General features: G+C 50.7%; 1 long non-coding RNA gene across 1 annotated transcript; it reads left to right on the top strand.

Moving 5' to 3' along the window:
- The first annotated feature begins 3054 nt into the window (after nt 1–3054).
- On the top strand, nt 3055–3949 carry LOC131501901 (uncharacterized). Its single transcript, XR_009256920.1, has 2 exons — nt 3055–3329; nt 3812–3949. It is a non-coding gene; the product is annotated as an uncharacterized LOC131501901 (long non-coding RNA).
- Nucleotides 3950–8325: the final 4376 nt, after the last annotated feature.

Below are 8325 nucleotides of genomic sequence, written 5' to 3'. Positions count from 1 at the left end.
AAGGGATACTGGTCTGTGGTTTTCTTTTCTTATGGTATCTTTATCTGGCCTTTGTATCTGGGTAAGGCTGGACTTATAGAATGTGTTAGAAGTGTCCCTTCCTCTTCTGGTTTTTTTTTTTTTTTGGAAGAGTTTGAATAGGATTATTGTCAAATCTTTAAATGTTTGGTAGAATTCATCAATGAAGCCTGGGCTTTTTCCTAGTTGGGAGGTTTTTGATTCTGATTCACTCTCTTTACTGATAGGTCTATTCGGATGTGTATTTCTTCTTGAGTCAGTTTTGGTAATTTGTATGTTTCTAGGAACTTGTCCATTTCCTGAAGACTAATTTATTGGTATACAACCGCTTATAGTGTTCTCTGATGAGCCTTATAATTTTTGTAAAATTGGTGGTAACACCCTTGCTTTCATTTCCAATTTTTATTTGTCTTTTTCTTCTTAATGAGTCTGGTTAAAGTTTTGTCAATTTTGTCTATCTTTTTAAAGAACCAATTATCGGTTTCACCGATTCTATATTTTTCTATTCTCTTTCTCATTTAATTCTGCCCTTCTTTTTCTACTTCCTCAAGATGTAAAGTTAGGGTGTTGATTTCAGAGCTTCCTTTTTAATGAAAGTGTTCCTAGCTATAAATTCAAATCTGAGCACTGCCTTCACTTTATCCTGTACATTCTGGTATATTGTATTTTCATTTTCATTTATCTCAGAGCATTTTCTAATTTCCCTAGTGACTTCTTCTTTAACCCATTGGTTAAGAGTGCGTTGTCTAATTTCCACATATTTGCAATTCTTCAGTTTTCCTTCTGTTACTGATTTCTAGCTTCATTCCATTTGATCACAGAAGATGCTTTGTATGATTTCAATCTTTTTAAAACGTATTGAGGATTGTTTTATAACCTAACATATGGTGCATCCTGGAGAATGGTACATGTACACTTGAGAGGAATGTGTGCGGTGCTCTTACTGGGTAGAGTGTTCTGTGTATGTCTTCTGGTCTAGTTGGTTTATAGTGGTCTTCAAGTCTTCCATTCCGTATTGACCTATTATCGTCTAAGGGTCCTATCCATTATTTAAAGTGGGATATAGATGTCTCCACCTATTACTATAGAAGTGTTTCTCCCTTTGATTCTGTCAGTGTTTCCTTGTGATCTTTTAAATCTGTTTGGTGTTTTGTGTGTTCAGAATTGTATCCTCTCAAAGAATCAAGCCTTTTATCAATAAAAATGCCCTTCTTGGCCTCTTGTAACAGTTTTTCACTTAAAATTGATTTGGCCTGGTATGCAGCCACCCCGGCTCTCTTTTGGTAACCATTACTTCTACTGAGTATCTTTTTCATTCCTTCACTTCCAACCTATTTGTGTCTTCGGGTCTAATCTGAGTATTTTGTAAGCAGCATATAAGTGGGGTCATGTCTTTTTCACATCCATTTTGCCAACATATTTCTTTTAATTGGCAAGTTTAACCCATTTACATTTAGTGATTAGTGATAGTCACTAATTATTTAGGATTTTTTTTCTGCTATTGTGCTATTTGTTTTCTGTACGTCATATCTTTTTTTTGTTCCTCAGTTCCTATGCCTTGTTTTGTGTCTGATGGATTTTTCCCCCTTGTGAATCATTTTGATTCCCTCTTCCTTTTCTGTATCTTTTATTTATCTTCTTAGTGGTTACCATGGGGATTATGGTTAACATCCCAGATTTATAACAATCTAGTTCGATCACCTTTTTCTTTCCCGTTTCTTTCAAATAGACTGTAATTTTAGAGCACTTTTAGGTTCACAGCAAAATTGAGCAGAAAGTACAGCAAGTTCCCATATACTCACTGCCTGCCACCCCGCCCTCCACACACAGCCTCCTCCTCACCATGAATATCCCCACACGTGAGTGGCACATTTGTTACAAATGATGAACCTACATCGGCACATCGTTATCACCCAAAGTCTAGCATTTACATTAGGCTTCACTGGTGATGCTGTACATTCTGTGGGTTTGGATAAATGTATAACGACATGCATCTACCATTACAGTAGCATACAGAACAGTTTCACTGCCCTAAAAGTCCTCTGTGCTTCACCTACTCATCCCTCCCTACCCCAACCCCTGATACCACTGATCACGATCATTCCTTAAGTAATTAAAAGAGCCAGCATTGATCGAGTGCTTACTGTGTGGTAAGAACCATGGCATCCACTTTTCAACAGCCTTATAAATCTCCCATTTTACAGAATAAGAATCTAGTTCAAAGAAGTTACCAATTATCTAAGGCCACCTAGGCTACAAAATGGCAGAGCCACGATTCAGACCAAGCTTGTCAGGCTCCAGAGACTGAGCTCTCTAGCGTTCACTCTGACGTCTCGATGAGGATGAGTATGAGGGTGGCAATGGTGGTGGCAGTAGCGGTGGTAACGATAGCAGTGATGGCGTCTGGCATTGATGGAAGCAGGGCTTAAGGGGCCAGGCACTGTGCCAAGTGCCTTTACGTGCCTTATCTAGTCACTCTTCACACCGGCTCCAGGAAGCAGGTACTGATGTTCTTTCCATTTTACAGATGAGTAAACTGAGGCTCAGAGAAGGTCAACAAAAATAGCCCTCAAATGCACAGCACCTACTGAATGGAGGAAGGTGGCTATCATTGATCATCGATGGAGGCAGGCTTCCTCTTGCCTGTCATCTCTCTCTAGGACTGGAGACGGCAAAGACATAGGACAAGGTCTTTGGCTGAAAACTGGTTGGTTTGAAGTTCAAACCTCAGGCGCTTAGACTTGACATTATTTGACTCTTTGTTTTACAAGGACACACGAGGTCTGACAGAACTGCTCTCCCACAGGCAGGGCCGAGCCTGCCCTTGGCCGTCTAGCCTTAGTTATTGTCTTTCTTGTCACAGGAGGACGGCCCCCAGGCTTCTGGGTACACAACTAGGGCTCAGAAATAGCCTCCTAATCGGCCTCATCAGCTTTGAAGGAGGCCACCGCAGGAGGGGCCTAAGTAGGCCAACACTTTAACCCAGTTACATGAGGGCAGCTGTAATCCAGGCTGATCGTGTCTTCCTAAGCTCTTGGGAGGGGGGCGGGGAGGGGGCAGGGGACGTCCCAAAAACCTCTTCCTGTGCTCAAGTATCCCTGGACCTCCCTGCAGACACTCCTTCCCCTTCTGGAAGAGCTTGGCCTCAAGGCTACAAGGGCCAAGCTTCATTAGAGCGGCTGCCAGCACTGAGGGATGGTTGGTGGCAATCTCCGAGTGCGGTCAATGCCCACAGTATACACTACCCTAGGCCGAGGTGTTGCCTCTCCTTGAGAGGCCCACTGCCCAACGCTTCTGCCTTGTAGGAGGAGGTGAGGAAATCACGGTCTTCCTCTGTGTGGGCCAGGCAGCTGCTCACGTCAACCCAGGGCAAGGCTGGGCCCCTTCCCCCTACAGCCCTCCTCGCTCACCTCTGGCAATGACTAGCCCTGGGAAATCCCCAGGGAAGCAGCCTGAGCTGTCTGGCCAGGCCGTGGGTGGGAAATAAAGAAACCAGAGCTGTCGGGGATGGCTGGCCTGGCTTGTCTGGCTCTTCCCCCAGCTCTCTTTCTGGCCTCCTCCTTCCCTCCCTCCCTCATTCCCTGTTGGTGGGCATGGTGTGCTCCTTATACAGGTGCACCCAGCCTCCTTCCCTGCCCCAAGAGGTAGCCCAGCAAAGTGAGCCCCCCTCTGGTCAGGAAGCAGAGAGCTTGTGTGGATGCTGGCAGGAAAGAAAAAGAGGATGGAGGGTTGGAACAAGACTATAGGTGACAAGTTTGTTTGTAAGTTTTTCCAAAGGGGTTTTCTCTCCCAGGATGGGGACTCTCATGGGGCAAGGAACAATTACGGCATCCCGGCAACTCTAAGACACCTCAGATGCAAGATGGCCACAGATTTTACGTGCCCCTGGAAAAGACAACTAAGCTGCTGATTAAAATGTCAGGCCACTGATTGTAAGATGCATCCCAAATTTATTTTTTTAAGTTTATTTTTATTTGTTGGGAGAGAGAGAGAGAGAGAAATGGAGAGCAAGTTGGGGAGGGGGAGAGAGAGAGAGGAGAGAGAGAGAGAATCCCAAGCAGGTTCCGAGCTGTCAGCCTAGAGCCTGATGCGGGGCTCAAACTCATGAACCGTGAGATCAGACCTGAGCCGAAGTCAAGAGCCAGACACTTAACTGAGCCACCCAGGCACCCCATATGCATCCCAAATTTAGAGGCATTAACGTGTGAAAAAAAAAAGACAAGGTGTGGGGAGAGGTCTTAGAGTCAATGAAACACAGACACATTCTTTAAAACTGAGGTATCATGTCTCCTCCACACCCCAGAGACCCCAACTACATGGGGCACATTAAGGCACAGTGGGTGAGTGTAGTCAAAACCCCAAGTAATGTCTGTGCGCTGAGAACATGCAGAGTAACTGCACTGTCTGGAAACAGAGCCCCCTGACATCGGACAGGACTTGATAAAGCCATTTTTTCCCCCACTGGTGGTTTTCACAGCCACCTTGGAGTTCAGAGAGGTAGGACCTGGCCAAGCGCACCTATCGCTATTACAGAACAACCCCTATCCAGGGGAGAGTGGAGACAGGACTAGTGAGCGTGGAAATAAGTGATTTTTAAATGTCTTTCCCAATGAAATTACTTACAGGACCTCAATGTACAAAACAATAAAACTAGAATTGTTCCGGGGGAAGCAAGGGGAAAGATCAGAGCCTCACCCACTCTGCTCCCACCCATCCCTCCCCCCGAGGTGGCTCCTAAGGACCTTCTCCAGACTCCCTGAAGCTCTGAGGAACAATCTCCAAATTTCCGGTGTAAGGGTGGGTTTCCACGGCATTGGTAATGTTCTTCTCCTTGAGCTGGATTTAGGTATTAGTCTTCCTACTTGCTGGTAGGCCTTGAATATTTCTATTTTTAAAAGGCACTGGTGTAGAGGGTCAGGTCAAAGAGATGACTCACAACCTGGAAGCTTCGAGTAAAAACAAAACCAAAAAAAGTTTGCTTTGAATCATGAGCTGGGGCGAGGCCTGGGCATAGGGATTTTTTGTGAAAGCTCCCCAGGTGATCCTAATACGCAGGAAAATCTAGGAGCTCCTGCCTGAGTATCCTGTCAGCTCCCACATTCTCGAACTCCAGGGGTGTATCCTGGAGGGGCACAGGAAGGCCCCCCCATTCCCAGCAGGCAGGAGACCGGAGAGCCGAGTTGTCTTCTACAGATTGACTAGTAAAGGGACTTGGGACTCCTGGAAAGTAGGAAACGAATGGCTGAAGGGCCAGCCAGAGCAGGCGGCACCCCGGTGGCCCCCCTGAATGGGGAGGGGGAGGAGGAGGCAGGAGAGACCAGGGAGCACTGGTAGCTGGAGCAGAGGTAAGGTTTTCGAGGCCTCGCTGGAAAGGAGAACACCTATGCAGCCCGTGCCACCGGCCCCGTCACCTGTCAGAGCTTTGCTGAGGAAGCGTTGAACCTCCCTGCCCAGACCCGCCTTGCTGGGAGACTCCCAGAGGTGCCGCACTGACGTTAGGAAGTCAGCTGTGGGCGGCAGAGCCCTTCGGGTCATCCATTAGCAACAGGAGCAGCCTTCCCTACCGCGCCCCTGGCAGACACTTAAACCTCCTTGCCAGGCAACTCAGACACCCCAGATGTGCACTCTGGATGCCGGGCGAATGCTGACCGGGAGAGGGGTGGGTACAGGCAGTAACAGGGAGTCCTTGACTTTGGACGAGGCCGGCCTCGCCTGTTGCCAAGGTCAGCAAACCACACATCCTTTGAATAAGCCATTGCGTTTGTCAGACTGACGTCTGTAGCTCCGTCTCTCCACCGGCCTTGGCAAACCAGGACAAGGGGAAAATTCACTGGGGGATCACGCTGTAACCACCCCTAGCCGCTCCCTACGCCCCCCCCCCCGAGGGATAGGGGACATACTCCACGGGCAGGCGGGGCTTTGGCTGTGCCAACACCAACCCGTGTGCCCCCAGGGAACGGGGCGGGGGGGACGACCCTGGTGGGGACTGAACAGCTCCCAAGGATCCAGAAACGTAGCCGGACGCCTTGCCCACCCTCCACCCAGGGGTCCAGGGAAGGCTCAGCATGGAGGCCCCCAGGCTGCAGCTCAAGGCACCTGGGCAAACGAAGGCGCATGGCTCCACGCGGGAGAACCCACGGATGCACGGGATGGGTGACAGCTTGCGTGGCAAGGTTTCTCCTTGGGGTGACAGTGGTGCCTCTCACCATTTGGCAGCACTCCTGGGTAAGATCGATGTTCACTGAGAACCTTCTATGGAACAGGTCCTGTCCCACGGGCTGGAGAACGAATCACACCCCATCCCTGCCCTCCAGGAGCTCAGTCTATAGAGGTACAAGGAGCCAGAATGCATTACCTAGCAAGGGGGTGCATGGTGCCCCACAGTGAGCGCCAGGTGCTTGCAGGAGCCAAGCCGAAGTACCTAACTCGGACTGCAGCTCAGGGAAGACTGGCCCAGGAGTGGACACTAGAGCTCAGGCCTTTGGACAAGAAGGGAGACTGGGGAGCTGAGAAACCCGCACAAAGAGAAAAGGAAGTGGAAAACGTCACTGCGTGAAAAGTGGGCTGGAGCAAAGGGTCTCTCTCCCTGTGTATGGTTCTCGGGGGAGGGGGGAGGCGTGGGGGAGAGGAGATGAAGCGAAAGATGTTTGCGGGGCCCAGGGAAGCAATGCAGGCAGATGTGCATTTGCCGCCTGCGGCACGGGACACAGACTGGAACAGAGGCGGCGGGCGGAAGCAGACTCGCTAGGCCAGGGGAGAGAAGGTCATGGCCTAGGTCACTGGTGTGTAGCTCTTTCTTTTTTTTTTTTTAAGTTTATTTACTTATTTATTTATTTGTTTATTTTTGAGAGAGAGAGAGAGAGAGAGAGAGAGAGAGAGAGAGAGAATGAGAGGGGGAGGGGCAGAGAGACAATCCCAAGCAGGCTCTGCACTGTCAGCACGAGGCCTGATGTGGGGCTCGAACTCACAAACCATGAGATCATGACCTGAGGCGAAACCAAGAGTTGGACACTTAACTGACGGAGTCACCCAGCTGCCCCCAACAGCTCTTTCTGAAAAGGGAGCCACACGGAAAGGCCGTGTGACCAATTTTCCTCACCTCCTTCCAGCAGCCACTTTCTGTCCTGCCCCTTGGGCCAGCTCTTGCCTGGCCTCGCGTCCACTCTCAGCTCCGCTCTGGGGCTCACCGGGGTCACAAGAAAAGATGGGTTTGGCTTCTCTGCTTCGCACACTCGTGGGGTTCCCCCACCTCTCTCACCTTCCACACCACTGCCTGGCTCTCCACCCATTCCTCTCGGGGTGGGCGCGGGCAGCCCTGGGCAGGGGTCTGCCTTGTTAATCCGGGCACCACAGACAGGCAGCAGCGTCCAGGGAGAGTGCAAAGCCCATGGGCTTTAGAGTCTAACGAAACTGCCTTCGCATGCCAGCGTCTCCTTCAGCCCAGAGCCTGCTTTCTCTGACAGAGAGGGCATTGCCAGTCAGCTCAGTGTGCCTCTGTGGGGGTTACAGGAGGTCATGCGTGTGGAGGGACTTAGCACCACACCACGCACACTATTGTTCTGCAGGTGGAGAGCCTGGGGCGGCCGGAGAGCCTGACCCGAGCTAGTGGTTCTGTAGCCTGGGACTGCAGGCCCCTGCCTCATTGATAGCCTGGGTGCCCAACTACCAGCCAACGAGCCGATCCACCTGCACCGGGGGTAGTGGGTGGGGGGGGGAGGAACGTTGGCTAGCTGTGTCCCTTCGAGAAGCAGCAAAACACCAAGTAGGGCCTCTGTCTGGTACAAAGGCAGGCTGGCCTGTTCACGGTTACCACGGGCTGCTCAGTGCGTGGCTTCAGAAAGGCAGGTGCGAATGTTCCCAAAGGGGCAGGGCTGATAGTGTTCCACCCCCACCCCACGGGACAGTCTGTCTGTGCTGAACAGTTCTGGCACGGAACCTGCCGGCCCTCGGGGAACCCGGGAAAGGTGGCCCTGGACATGTCAGGTTTCTAAGTTACCTCCTCTAAGAGCAGTCATGCCACATGGCCCAGCACACTGTGGGGCTCCAGGAACCCAGCAGATGTCCCCAGAAGACAGTCCCTGCTAAAAGCAAGCAGGCCTGTTGCATCCGGGGCAGCCCCGGCAGAAGCAGGCAGTGCATGGAGCTCAGGGCCAGCCACAGGGCTCCCGGGGCAAAGCTGTGCACAGCGCCAGCTGCCCCTTGGCGGTCCCTCCATGGTGTGGAGGACAAGTGGCCCCTTTCTGTCTACTTTTCGAAGCAGATGGGCTTCTAAGAAGGTTCTGGGAAAGGAAGGCCAGGACTCCTGGG

The sequence above is a fragment of the Neofelis nebulosa genome, chromosome X, assembly GCF_028018385.1.
Source record: "Neofelis nebulosa isolate mNeoNeb1 chromosome X, mNeoNeb1.pri, whole genome shotgun sequence".
Classification (NCBI taxonomy): domain Eukaryota; kingdom Metazoa; phylum Chordata; class Mammalia; order Carnivora; family Felidae; genus Neofelis; species Neofelis nebulosa.
Note: the sequence above shows the minus strand (reverse complement) of the source record. Positions and strands in the feature narration are given on the sequence as shown.